Here is a 15,709-nt window from a genome sequence, read left to right as displayed (position 1 = left end):
AAATGCAAAATCGTCGCTTGCTCAACCGCAAATTGACGGCTACGCTGAAGCGCATGCCGTGTCTGCAGAATTTGAACCCCGAGGTATGGACCCCCTTTTTCCCAGCGGCATGCCGTTACATACCGTCAGGAACACGCTTGGCTTTTCTCTGACTCGGTAAAAAATGTTTCACTTTTTCTCGCTGCTCGCTGCGGAAGAAATGCGGACCGTTTGTCGTAGTTGTGTCTCCATTACAGGGTGGCATTACTGCGGTGAACAAAGCAAGTGTTGCCGTACATACTGTGCGCATTTCACCCTTTGTTGGGCGGTCGGAAAATATTGGTCCCACTTTTCAGGGCAACTTCGCTACTCTGTAGCGGTGAAGTGTAATTTCTACCATTGAACATTCCTGTGTAGATATGTTTCTGAATCACGTTAAGCACATTTTTTCGTCCATTTCTTTGTTAAACAACGCGATAGAGCGATTGCGCAGATTTACTTCCCGTTCTACAATGTTTATTTTATTCTATTCTATCGCCTTCCTTCAAACCACCACAGCGGCAAATGGACTCTTTTTATCGAAATTCCGTGTTTTCATATAAGCTGAATTTTGGTGCGGTTAGGTGTCTAAATTTCTCGTGCCCACAGCTACCAAAACAGGTGATCAAATTATTAGCATCGCGAACAAATCGCATTCCTACATATGCGAGCTGCTACATACGAGCCCTCAAGAATTTTCAAGAAGCATCTTTTTTTCTAAGAACCCTTGTGATATCGGAAAGCCCTGATTGAGGATTCTCATACAAAGCATGCTCAGTAAGTATAATGAAAACGTGCACAAACAATGTATACTGTACTGGGTACTCTGGCTGCTTCTAATCACATTACAGGTGACCACGAGTAGGTAGAAACGGGCCTTGAGGCTGTATAGTGGGATGTAATATTCCCACTTTTCGCTATTACAGAATCGTAGTCAGCTTTGAGATTTTACGTTATGTGAAAAATACTTCATAAAAAAAACAGCACTTGTAATGTCTAGGACACAAAGCGGCCTGTTCTCTGCTTGCGTCTATGAAAGGGTTAAGATGCACACACTATTCAAAGGTCGCATTAAGGAAGAAATGAGCGGCACCGTACTGCCTTCATTTCTGCAAACCCTTCAACAAAGCTTGAACAAGAAATGCACGCGAGGGTGTCACTACAGACAGCTGCGGCAACGCTGATGCATGCGCGAGAATATAAAAATGAGGTGCAGCTGTGCGGTGCACGCTGCCGTGAAGTTCGAATTACAGTTTCCCCCTTGCGAAACTACCGGAAAGGATATATTGCATCCATCGGTGTTAATATATTTTCTTGTTTTCAGCCAACATACACATCCCCGTTAAATCAAATAGATCACTGTAGATGGTGGCCACAAGCATATTACAAGAACTGTGAATTGGAAGCTGTTAGCTGCCTGTGGCACAAAGTCATGCAAGGGTACATGTAGTCTTTGTGTGCACATTGACTTCATGTTTTACTAATTTGACTGGCTCCTATTGCACTCTGGCTGAATAGCAATAACACACAGGCCACTTTACGTTCGAACTACTTGAAAGTCTGCGAAAGCTGAAGGTACAGTCGCCCAAATCTTTAACTGGTGTGCGGGAGCGGCGACTTTTCCGGGCGTTTTCCGGGCGTCAGCGCCGTATGACGCGGCGAGGCTGGAAACAGCCTAGTAGGCGATGGGCCCAGCTGAGCGCGCTTTGTCCGCATGCGCTTAGCCTCACACTGTTTCCAGCCTCGCCCCGTCAAACGGCGCTGACGCACGGAAAAGTCGCCGCTCCCGCACACCAGTTAAAGATTTGGGCGACTGTACCTTCAGCTTTCGCAGACTTGACATGGCATTAGTGAAAAAAAATCTAAACCTTTTCTGGTACAGCTGTGCGTTGTCAGAAGTGGCTCAATGCATTGCAGTGATTGAACAGGCACATATTGGCTGTACCACTTGGATTTCAGCCTGCATGCGTTGGCTGGACAAGAAATTCTACCATATTTTACCTCCAAACTTTTGCTCACGAGTGGAAAGCGCTGTTTCTGTTGTAAATAGATGTGGCTTGCACACAAGGTATGTGCATGCTAAGTGTCTTGGTAAAGAAAAGTAAAGGTATGCTGCATGAACAGAAGGTGCTGCAGCCACATAACCTGACCTTTGATCTTCATTATGCTCGCAGATTGAAGGGATGGAACGAAGTGCGTGTCTTTTAAATGCTTGATTTCAGCCAGTTAAATTTGCCAACACGGGGATTCAAACCACTGGTGTCCATCTGCTGTTGGGCTGAACTCTCAATTTAGTGAGAATACTAACCACTGCGTTCATTGGTGCTGACAGATATCAAGTCAGTTGTAGCTTGGCATTACTGTATTACGTCACCAAAATGCTAGAGAACCACTTGAGATCCTTTGATGTCAGCATCCTCATAATCAGTGGGCACCCCATAAGAAAAATAGGTCAATTTTGGATGGTATCCTTGCAAGTGTAAGAAGGCTAGGCCACAGAAACTCGCGTTTCTGATTTGTGCACTATTCAGCCATGTTAAAATGTGGGGAGCCTAGACATCTAAAAGACGAGGAGCAAGCAAATTGAATGCAGCTACCAAGCAAAAAGTGTGGAAGCATAAGCTGTTGATTTTTTTTACTCCAAAGGGACATTCACACTGAAGACAGAGCGGCTAAACCGGGCAAAGCTCTTGGCCAGGCGGATAAAAGCAGGCGTTAAACGAGGCGGCAAGCCCGATCGCTCGCGGACCACCTTTTTTTCCCGCCCGCCAGAGCTGTCCGCTTTGCCGCAGCCAATCAGAACACCAGACGACGGTGGCGTGATGACGACGGTGGCGTGTGCGCGATAAGGATGGACGACCGGTGCCACGAGACGGCGACAAGTGCGCCACAAAAACGTTTGATGCTCCGCCTCGGCGGTGCGGGCAGCCAGGCAAGCCGTCCAGTATACAGGGTGTTTCAGCTAATTTGTGCTGAGGCTTTAAAAGAGAAAGACGGAAAGAAACTAGGCCTGCAGTACTCAAATGCAATCAATTCAGTAAACTACCCTTTTGAGCAACTTTAATACTTACAGCTCATTCAGAAACATCTGCTTTATTTTATGAAGATAGCTGCTGTGGTTATTTTTTCAGGACAAAAGAAAGTGCACAAGATCGAAAAAAGTACCATGCAACTATGCACTTTTGAGAAGTGACGAACAAATGAACAATGCGGCATGCAGACAGGATGTAAAAAATATGCAGATCCGACACACTGAAAATTATGTAAGCAGCTTTCTTTGCTGCTTCTGTTCATTGATGGCATTTGGCAGTGATATGTTAAGTGTTACCTTGCATGCACCACTTGTGTTTGTAGTACAGAGCTCACAGGCAGACGTGCACTCCAATGCTCAAGGTGGTGTTGTGCACCATCCATATTCTGTGAGAGTAGTGGCACTGTCATTCCCTTGTATGGCGCATCGCATAGCGGGTGACGTAGAAAAATCCGTTTATTGAATCCTTAGGAGAAATAGTTGCTGCCACGTCCTGTGCCCGACAGAGCAGCGCCTGCTGGCCACCCAGGCTTCCGTCATGCAGCATGGCCTCCCAGTGTTGCAGTGTAGGGACATTGAAGTTTTGATGCTGGACCACCACTTGCATACTGTCGTTTTGACGCCGTGGTGCTGTATTGCAGCTTTGCATCTGCACATCCTGTGTCAATTGCTGGCATGGACACACTTGCCGTGTTTATTTTTTCAGAAATAGCATAAACATGCCATACCACACCTTGAACTATCATTATAATATTTTTAGTTTGCCACCACAACTGTCACCATGTCTAGTTGTAGTGTTTTTCTTTTAAAGAGACTCTATACGAAGGATGCTTTCTGATGGCATCTTTACCTTCTCGTATGATCATTCAGCGAGCACAAAGTGCTGCAGCTTCTGCAATGCTTTTGGCTATTCCTTCCAGGCACACTACTCTCAATGTATCATTAGCGCTGAAATAGAATACCGCCCGTTGCTCAAAGCAGTTTCAATATAGATTCCAATCGGAAGAATAGGCAGACTTGTGGCAGTATGACTTTCTATAGCCATAAAAGGCAAGCTAGCATAGTGGGGCATCTCGATGCTTGTAAAAGCATTCAACTGCATGTATCTCCAAATAACTAAGCTCAAGCAGACACTGTCAAAATTCGTGCTTGTCACGGTGAGTTGGTGCGGGAACTTGAAGGTGTCGCTTTTCCTTCATTTTTGTGTGTCTCATGTTTTTGCTAAGGCTCTTGCCACAGCAAAGTTGCACTTGTGGTATTTTAGAAGGGTAATTTACTAATCACCTAGGCGATGTCATTTCCTTCATTTGGTTGCACTTTGTGCATCAGTGTAATAAATAGGTCAAACGGCTTAATACGAAATGTTGCCAGGCCATTTTGGCACAACACTTGTGGATAGCATTTTGGTGTGGCTCGGGCGAGACTGAAAGAGAGAAATTGACACATACAAGCACAAAGGCCAGGCACTGTTCCCTTGTGGCCTGCACAACCACTAGAATAGCAGCTAGTCGTATCAATTCATACTGAGTATCACAAAGTGTAACGTTGGAAGAACTGTAGCTTGGTTGATGAGACAAGACACTTACAGCTGTAGCTGAAACATGTGTGATCAACATGTACAAGGTTACAATACTCTACACCCTTTTTGTATTTAAGTTTTTAACTTTGCCCACAATCTGATTACAGCTTTCCAGAGTTCCTTGGAAAAATCCTCCCATGCACCTACCATGTGGCGTGCAAGATGGCAGCAGCAGCTGTGGGAACAGTTGAAGAGGCGAAGAAAGGTCCACTTTATAATAGGTTGTATGTAAATAAAACTGATCGAACACAACCGACTCGGCTTCCACTTTTGTCAAGACAATTGTCAGCAAAGCAATGGAGCAATTTCAATGGGCGATACTAATAAATAGTGCATAGAAATTCTTGGAAGCCCCGTCAGCTTTCTTGCTGTTAACGGGCTGTGTTGGTGAGGTGATTTAGGCAGGGAATGCCAATTCACGAGAGATGGTCATGGCCACCATGTTCAATGTATGTGCAGCATTAATCAGTTCTCTAGACCGAGTGCACTAATGTCATGGCAGGCCAGCACTTTGTCACATGATACATTTTCGAACCTCGCATGCTTTCTTTGGGGCTGAGAAAATTAATGAAGCATGAAACTAAAATTGGCATGTTGCAGTTTTCAATTAACCATCACTGCATTTGTCCATTCTTGAAACAAATTTTATTGTACCAAATGCATACAGAATGAGTTTGTGGAATATCCAAAGTGCATTTTGCTTGTTTTGGTCAAGCAGCTGGCAGAATAAAACCACAAAGTTCCAAAGCAGAAAGGTAACACTTCTTTTGAAGTACACAATTGGCGAAACAGTGTTGCTAACACACGAGTGCAAAACTTGCAGCCGATTAAAAAAAGAAGGGAGCTGTTACACACCACTTGGTTCCTTGACCATTCATTTTTTTCTTTTGTGGCTGATTTTTAAAAATCCTTGCTATAGCAAATGCAAGGACATCAGAAAATCAACGCACAACAGATATTGGTGCTATGGTGTAAAGTAATAAAGATATAATTTTGCATGCACATTATTTAGTCTGAAATAGAGGGATACAGCACAAACATTACTCTTCAATCCCAATAAAAAAATATGGAACTCAAGGGCTACGGATAAATCTTGAGGGCCTCAGCTTCTGTAATGTGCAGCTATACTTAAGTACACAAGCATTTTTGGATTCTGCCTCTACCTGGGTGCAGCTTTGTGACCTGGAATGAAAAGCCACAGCCATCGAGCTGCTGCAGTGGCGACATCACAGTAAAAGGTAATAGCGAAAAATTAAAACAATAATATGGCCATGCAACTTGCACATCAGATAGGTCACCTGAAGCTTCTATTTCCAATTTTTCTGGTGTTGCATAGAAGGACAAAAATTTTGAAAAGTGATAGTGCACAATTTTCATACATTAACAATTATGCATATCTAGCTTTTTTTTTTAACCATGCAGATATTTAGCAAAAAGTTTTGAGCACAGAGAGCCCGGTGTTTTTGCAAAGGAGTTTCTAGGTGAGGTGGACACACTTTGCTGGTAATGCGAGTTTCAGAAAATTAATTTTGAAAAATTCAGTCACTTTTTTTATTAGTAACTTGGCGGCAGCCTTCTAAATGGCATATTTGGAGGCAGTTGCATGTGAACGCACACCCTTTCTTTTTCTAAATCTCGAAAATTGCACTTATTCTGAAATATTGATTATCGCGCTCAATTGAGTACAATCAAAACTTGGTGCATCCTCCTCCACATCAGGCGGCAGTGCCCTGTCAAGAAGTGTGGGACAAAGCTTAAATGATAGCCTGACATGGCACACTGACACACATGCTTGCCAGGCAAAGTGTGTCGTATCAGCAGCTACAATGACTGGCCAAGATGTTTCCATCTGATGAGATAGCGGGACCTTCTTTTCTGCGCTCCCAGCACACACGGTTCCAATATTGCCTCGATTTACCAGTAAAATTCAATGATGAATATCTTGAATTAGGTGCAACTTTCAAGATTTGTAAGAAATGAGAGTGCATTAAAATGTGACTGCCTCCAAATTTGTGGAGTTCCAAAATAGAGGAATTCCTCTGCAAGAATGCCACATTTGCCGCGCTCATAACTTTAAAACAAGAAAATCTGTATGGTAATAAAAGACACCCTTTACGTAACAGTGTGCATTGGAGCATTTCATGCAACCAATATTCAAGCACCTTCTGTCTACAAAGAATTCATAAAGCAAATTTATGCATTAAGACTGGAATCAGTTACGAGCACTGGAAATGCAAACACTGTTACGAACCCTGGTCACATGCCAGGCATTGTGTTGCTGCTCTCTGCGTAGGGCCTATGAATAAAAACCACCTTCAACATCGTACAGTAAGCTACCAATTGCTATGTGTAGGAAGACTTACAGTTCTTCAAATGCAATTATGACCTAGACATTCTAAAGCTTTTCTAATAGTGTACTTTTAGTGAACAAGTACCCCAAACTTGAAAAACTCTGAGGCTATAATGCCATTATCTGAAAGATGCACTACACATTTTTTTAACGCAGTAAGGAAACATTCATAATCGACAATGCCACCATAGACATGAGAGTCATATAATATTGCACTGCGTGCAGCAAGGATAGCACAATCTCGCACAAAAGATTAGTCTCTCCCGCAGCCTTTGAGGCCCCCTTTATAATGTCTCGCTTATGATGCCGTGACATGGTACGAAACCATGATGACGTAACTTATGATCATGAGTTACTCTTGAATGAAAGCTTGTGCACACATGCATATTCCTGCATTGTAATTCTGGAGTGCACTTACAGTAAGGACACTGTGAAAAGAAGAAAAGGCCAACAGCAAGAACCAGGCGGCGCAGTGCTATTTGCACCTTCTCGGCTGTTGTCGGTTTAAGTCACCTTCACAGCAGCAGAGTCGTGTTATGCGGCGAAGCATATTTAGCATCATGCAGTGAAGCATATCTGAAGTTAAAGGGGACACTGTCACGGGGCCCCTGCTGGTGCTTATGGTTACCCGACACTATCAGCTTAAGTACTCGTACTGTGACCTCTTCATGCATTTGGACAACACCAATCGCCATGTGAAAACCTCTGTTCACTGCTAATCTCGCTAAGAGCCTAAATTGTTTCCAAACTACAAATTTCACCAAGTGGCAGACTTGGCAATGCTTCTGGAACCTCATTCTCAAGTACTTTAATACTACCAGGATGCTTCAATGTCAAACTGGATTGAAAACCTGGGATGAGATTGCGCAAGCTTCTAGCTTTCTGACTGTTTGCTTCACCTTCTACATCAGTGAGTAGGGAGTGTTCAATAGGCGCTCCCGCTTCACCAAGCAGACGACCGCTGATGAAAGCACGGTGAAGGCGAATAATCAGAGCGCAAGCAAACATTCAGAATGCAAGATCTCGCCCTTTGATTTAGAGAAAGGAAGGATAATTTCAACACCAAGGAACCCAAGTATGCGTTCAACAACAAAAGCTTCTGAACGGGCCACTTCCACATCAGCACTGCGGAAAGACTGATTAGCTTATCACCCAGCAGAAATTTTCACTCGTGGCAGAAATTTTCACTGCCACAATCGCAGGTTCAAAGATATTTGCATGATGACATTTTGGGCCAAAAAGTAGATCCGTTTGAGTGATGGTGTAAGCGTGGTGCCCACTGTTGGCTCGGCTTGTGAAGAGCGACCTGCTGATACCAGACACTCTAAGCAGCTCTTTTCGATGTCTGAATCGATGGTGACATGCACCAGGTGTCACTGCTCTTTGAACATGTTGAGCTGTTGTCCTTGCTTCATGAAACATTAAGTAACTACAGTTATGACATTGTCAAACAAAAGTGTTGTATTAGAGAATTTTGTTAACCACGAAGCATAATATCCCTGTACATTATTTGCTATGCAGTAAACTATTTTGCACCTCTGGTTGGTGAAAAAAAATGGATTTTTGCAATACCAGTAGTATTCATATTCGAAAAATATTCGCTTCACACTTAGGTTTCATTATTCAAATTAGCTTTGAAATTGAAAAATTCATATTTCCACACCCATAGTTTTGCTCAAATACCTGGAGCATAAGTCATTTGAGGACGTAACTTCAGGATTAGCAACAGTATGCCACCAAAGAGTCAACACAGTTCAAATTTTTTTACATTCTTTTACAATTGTTTCCTAATGTACATTCATTAAAACCATCTTAAGCCTCAATAATTGACTAAACTAAACTTTGATAACAGCTGCATGCTTGGATCGAACGGTGCATGTTCCGGCCACTCTAGGGTAGCAGTTTAGGGGAAAAAATATCCGTTACTTAGGAATTCCACTTGGTGACCTTGTGCAGAGAAACCCCGGCTGGACCTTACCATCTGAATCTTCTTCACAATGGCTATCACTGGCTTTTTTGGTGTTCTCGATGGCATCCACTTGCTTGAGAAGCTCGACCTCAATGATGTCTGACCACTGGCAGCACTTATTTCTGTTTATCACAGATGAAAATTGCCGATGAGCTCTTATTTCGCCCAAAACACGGACTTTTGCCACATTTAAGAAAGTGGCACTCTCCAAGTCAGTGTGGTCAGCATGCCTGGCATGCACTTTCATCTCCTGCGTCAGAGTGAGTTACTATCCCAGATTAATGTGCTACAGAGATGACAGAGAGGTTGGCGAAGAAGTTGTGCCCAGACAGATAGAATGATAATATTTATGTCTATTGCAATTCAAAGCCATCTATTAGAGCACCTTGCACCACCAGAGAAATCCTAATGGCTTCCTTTTCTTTCACCTCATAATGTGGGCGGTAAAACCCCATTAAATGATCCCTAAGATGGTTTTTGTCAACCCTGAGGAAATCTCTCACAGAGAACTTGTAGACAGTCTTAATAAGTGTTGTCAGATTACTTTTCAAGGTGTTCTTTATCATCACTGTGGTGGTCGTAATTTCAATTCATGTGCAGCACTCACACAGTGCGCACTCCTTGCAGACATCTGTAACTAGTGGCAGTTCACCAGCATATTTGAAGGGAGGAAAAAAGAACATGGCCACACCAACCACACCACAGCATGTGTATGCATCAGATGACATTGTGGAACCTAATTCTATGTCAGCAGGAAATGCATGGCTTCTGTCGCTATTTCGAGTGCAAATATTTGTCCCACGGGTACAGAGAAGTCATTATGGCAACCACATAATCCAGGCAGCTTAGCGCTGGGCAACTGCAATATTTATGAAGCAGCACACTGCATTCAAAGCCAGGCACTGTCACACTTGTCTGGGAAAATCGGTGCTTGTATACACAGGGGCCGGACCATTTCAAACCACAGTCACATTGGAACTCTGGAACATTGGAACGCTGCCACTGCAGGAATAATTTTCTTCCAACTGCACAAAGAGAAAATTGCAGCACTGTGCTCTGCAGTGCTTGGTGCAAAGGCAGAACAGCCATGAGCCTTCTCCCATCCACAATTCAGAAATCCGCCAATACATATATGGCTTACAGTGGCATCCCTACAGGCAGCACACACCACCTATATGCCGCCACTTAGTTTGCAACACACTGAGGGTCTCCATGCCTTTATGTAAATGCTCAAATATACTACAGGACAGGATCTTTAGGGAATAAAGGTTGTTTCACGGTCCTCACATCTATGCTGTGACAAAGCCAACTCCAACTGCACAGGTAGAAATTGCTGTGGAAAATTAAATTTTACAGTTCCATGTACCATATTTTCCATACAGTACTATAGTCTGCAGGATCTAATTTGGGCTGAAAAAGCCCCTCTCATTAAGCACCATGGCAAATTTTAGTTATAGGTACATTGGTACGTTGGAAGCCGTCAAGGGAGCATTTTCTCAAACAAATATTTCTAATTAGTTCATTATTAACGGAAATGGAAGAAATTGAAATGTTGAATTTTCACGCTGCCAGGAGGCGAGTGCTAAAAGCAACAGCACTCAACCCCTTTGCCTCCAAGTGATCTTCCTTCTTCATCTTCCCCCATGACGGAGCCAAGGGTTCACGTCACACTCGCATGACAAGCCCTGTCTTTTCTTTCCTTTTTTTCTTCTCTTCCTTTTTTGTTGTGGGGCACACATCCAAGGATGGCATTTAACATTGTTTGGCTTGCGAAAGTCACGTGCCATGGTTGGTGATATTGCAGGCAGCACGTTTTACATATAGACATTTGTGCATATAACCTTGACTCTGGCTGAAGCAGGGCTTCGTTGCAACCATGATGGCTTTTGTTTAAAATTTTAGCTGTTTTCCCACTGTGCATCATTTTGATAATTTGGAGACAGGATTGTTAGTGTGTGATCTATGCATTGCACTTGTCGGTTTGCAACTTCCAATCTTGGTGAGACGCCTTTTCAAATAACAAAGTGCGACTGAACTTCCTGAAGGCATTTGCCTTCAGGAAGTTCAAGGGAAGCAGCCCACATCCGCATACCTTATTCACAGCTGTCAATTCTTTTTTTGCTGCTGCTCCGTATTAAAGATGGGAACCCAAGACTGTGGAAGTAGCGTGGGCTTGGTGGTCTGGAGCTTACCATTGGTTGTCGGATCGAACCGCTGGCACCAATTCTTACAAACTGTGCACCCAGGTGCTCAGGATCGTGCCGCTGACTGCATTTTGCAGCGGCTCGTGAGTCCTCAGGGGGCCAGGCAGGAGATACGGCAACAAGGCAACGAGTAACAATGAATGTTTACTTCACATTGTTACGGAGTGGTCAACTCTGCAAGTTTCCCGATGGAGAGCGACAGACATGCTAGTTTGATCAAAAACTGAAGGCTCAAGTCCATTGGCGAAGACGTCCTTTATAGTGCTTGGAATACCCTTGCTCAAAAGAAGGAGAGAGAAAACACTTTCTACGCTGGCGGCCACCGCTCGATACATGGAAGTGTTCAACAAATTTTCTAACCCCCACTGGCTCAGCAGAAGGAAAGGCACTGACGTGCGCACGCACACACACACACACACACACACACACACACACACACACACACACACACACACACACACACACACACACACACACACACACACACACACACACACACACACACACACACACACACACACACACACACACACACACACACACACACACACACACACACACACACACACACACACACACACACACACACACACACAGAACGCTGGCACCTTCCCTGCCGAGGACGAAGAGAAAGAGCGAATGCAAACACGAAGCTTTACCGTCCCACTTGCTGAAGGGAGACAGCACTGTGGAGACTACGCAGACATCAGGGTGTTGTGCAAGCCGTGGGTAAGAAGGTGAAAATACCTGTACAAATGATAAGGTCTTTTTGCTATTGGGGCCTCCTAGGCGTTTTCCAACGGTTGCAGGCGGCTCGGCGTATTTGAAAGGTCCAGCCTTTCACTGTTGCTTTGGCGCCGCGACACAAATCATTGACCACACAGGCCAGTCATAACATCAGTTAGACTAGTTCTTGCGCACGCTCAAGGACACTGAGCTTGAACGACGCCATGAATGCTCTGTCTTTTCAGTGCTATTAGAACTGTTCTTGTATTTTCTGTGTATATGAAGTCGATTATAAATCTCTTGTGCATTTTGCAACGTGGCCTTAGATATCCAAGCACTGAAACGCAGCCACATGATCAGAGTGAGCAGCATTCACTTGCATATCGTGAGTTGCCAGAATAAATTGAAGATATTGTGCTGCGACTATCATTACTGCGTCATGAAGCAACCAGAAATGACAGTACCATGCTTCACAATGCGACTTTCATTTCTCCCCTGGTGCGCTTGTACTTTTCTGGTCCCCTTTCCACTGCGTAGGGCTCCCAGAAAAGCTTTTCTCAAGACAGCGGACCATACTGTGCGCTCAACCAGGTGGCACCCATCACCACAACATTGACCCAATCAGTCTCACCTTGTCATCTCTCGTCCTGTCCAGTGACGTTTTTCACATTTCAAGGATGAAGGTTTAGCACTGTGTTTCCGATGACTCTCTTTAGAGCTCTGGGACAGCGCTTCCGCTGCCAGGGGTAATGCTACAGAACAGCGATTCCACTGACCCCAAGCAGGTACGCCATGTTTGAAGAGACAAAGATAAAACCTTGTGCAGGCTGTCCGGCATGCATATACATCTTTTTCTGCGCCTCTTTCTAAGCAACAATACTTTCACTGGTGAACAGGAAGGCAGCCTTTGTTTCTTTTTTTCATTATCGTTTCTCAGTTTTACAAGGCCATAAAGAAAAATAAAGAAAACAGGAAAGATTGCAAACCAGCCCTGCAATTTTCCTGAATTATTGGAAACGAATATGTGCGAACAGACGATGCCAAATGAAATGAACAGCCAGGTGCAACAACAAGTGACAACATTCAGGTGGTGCAGGCGGTTTGGCGGGCCCTAAAATGCCTTAACGAGATTTATTTGAGCGTGAACATGGTGAGAAGGCTGCTTCTGCCTTGCAGTGGTGTAAAGACTGCTGCATGTCTGGAGGTTAAAATGCTCATCATTCTATCATACATGGAAGTATTCCGACTATTTAGTGGAGTCATGGGAAAGCCACTCAAGCCTAGATTAGCAAAATGTGTAGTACAGATTACAGCGAACACACTCCCTCCATATTCATGCAACCGAATGCAAACATACTGAAACCTGAGGTGTACCTGACGAGCGTACCTGCCAACAGCCCATAGGACAGGAAAGGCAAATCCCTGTGCACGCATGGTGAATTCGTCACTGCTGTGCATGCTCATTTCGGCAAACTGGCGTAACAGATGAATTGCGAGTGCAATATGTGACTGTAAAGCACGTGGCGCATCTTTGTCACCATAGCTTGAGCTTGGTGAGAATCAAGTGGTTTGATAAATGTACAACAGAGTCAGCAATGGTGGGACAGTTCTTAGAAACTTCACAGCATGCCCGTCTGCCTCTACAATGTAAAAAAAAATTGGCTTTGATCCAAGAGCCAGATCTTTTTGACTGGGAAACATTCATGCACCAGCTTTGTCAGTTTTTTGATGCTCCCACTACTTGTGCTGAGGTCGCGAGAAAAGCCCGGAGAGAGTATAAAATTCGAGAATCATGTACCTCTTACATTGTGGATGTCCTTGCACTACGTGCTGACGCATGAACGCCACCACGTCTCAAAATAATCGAATGCGACATATTAAAGGCACAAACACTGTTACCTTATACGTCCTTGGTATGCAGAACCCCAGCACCTCCACCGCTTCTAAGGAACCGCTTTATTCTTGCCGAGCTAGAGCTATGGCGAGGAAGAAGCGACACACACTACGTACGGATGAGGAAGATGAAGGAAAGTCACATTGCGCTCACAATATCGCTAACGTGGTAGTTTCCCAAAGGAAGCGGTCACACCACTGCATATAAAGTGTATGCACAGGGATTCTCATATGTCTTCCCTGTCCAAGGGACTGGTGGCAAGCACCACAGAGCAGCACTGGTCAGGTGCATTCCAATTAAATTCTTAAGAATTGAGAAAAGGCCGATTCAACACAAAGCAACGATCTGACACCCTTGCCAACAAACCTGTTGCACTGGCATTAAGTTTCAGATATTTGCGGCCACACATAGGTAAACCAATGGGCAAGGTTCTGACTGGTGTTGTAGTGAGTACTGCTCCAGGAGGGCACATGTAACCGGCAAACAGATGCCTCAGGAGAGCATTAGAATATAATCAAGGAGGCGGCAGGGTACCCAAGGGGCAGCGGAGGGATCAAAACTGGAAGCAGGGCGGTCCTAAACTGGAAGCAGGTTATGTTGCTCCAACTCACGGACCACCCTGACTCCAGCCTTGTCCGCGAAAGCGGACAGCTGATCTTAAAATGCGTCAGAAAATTCGGAAAGTAAGACTTACACAGCCTACAGACATCATAGATATACTACTAGCAAGCGCAGGCCTCGGCGAGCCCCAACCCATGGACCAGTCCGCGTTCTAGCTCTGGTGTCCCCGTTATCGATTTGGTGTCCTGGAGACGCGCCAATAATATGAAATAGTGACACGTTGTTACTAGTAAAAAACACGATTTAAGCCGCTAACGCTACGTTCAGCACTGCCGCGCCCAACAACTTCTACAACGCCTGTGAGAACTTCACCAAGCAATGGTTGTTCTTGGCAATACTAAGAACTTGTGAATTTTGTGTACCGCTCATGCTTAACTTTGTAGTGCACTGTGGCTTAGTGAAGCACTACGATTGCGTGTAGCATACGTACACATCTTACCTGATAGACGGTGAACAGGGTCTTGTACAAATATCCGCTGAAGAAGAAAAGACTACACCTTCACATGTGTTAAAACACATGCCAAACTTGAAAAAACAGACGTACAATGAACCTCCACACGTTAAAATAGCAAAAGCATCACTTAAAAGGCGAAAACTATTGAAAACTTTGCAAGCGCCATGGCAAGCGCAAATCCGCCATTGCTGCTGATATTGATGTTGATCAGGCTGTCCCCTTGCGATCGAGTCGGCAAGCGCGTGGAAGCGCGTTTCCTTATTCTATGGAAGCGCAATTGGCGCAATGTAGCCAAAATAAATAAAGAAAACTGCATCAACTACAAATACACACACGCAAAAGAAAATCGTCGGGATTCTCTATAACGACGTTTCCAACCCCTTGACCGATATTTCATACAGCTCGTTGCATTAATTAAAATACCTGCAGTGCATTGTTTTCATAACGCGCTAAAAAAATTCTGCGCTTAAGCTTACCCGCACAAACACGCGGCGCAAATTCGTAGAACGCCACCAGTGCAGCCCCCCACCCCCCAAGAATATATATGACTAGTCAATAATAATAGCATACAATTATAACGTGAGCGTCGGCGCAATCAATGGAGAATTCAATTTCATTTGTTATAGAAAATCAAATGCAATGCAGTAAACAATGGATAGAATTAAGCATATAGCTTCGAGTCTAAAAAAAATCTGCCTTGAAACTTGACGTGGTGACGCGGCAAATTGTGAGTATATGATTGAAAATAATTGCTATAGTGTGTTCGTGTATGAGTAAGCTTCTCAAAAGGAGTTTCAAGTGTTTCCATGGTATGGTAAGCTTATATCTTGATTCCGCAAGTTTTTTTTTTTATTCATATAGGT

The sequence above is a fragment of the Dermacentor variabilis genome, chromosome 4 (assembly GCF_050947875.1).
Source record: "Dermacentor variabilis isolate Ectoservices chromosome 4, ASM5094787v1, whole genome shotgun sequence".
Lineage (NCBI taxonomy): Eukaryota > Metazoa > Arthropoda > Arachnida > Ixodida > Ixodidae > Dermacentor > Dermacentor variabilis.
The sequence above is the reverse complement of the archived record's forward strand: the minus strand, read 5'-3'. Positions refer to the sequence as shown.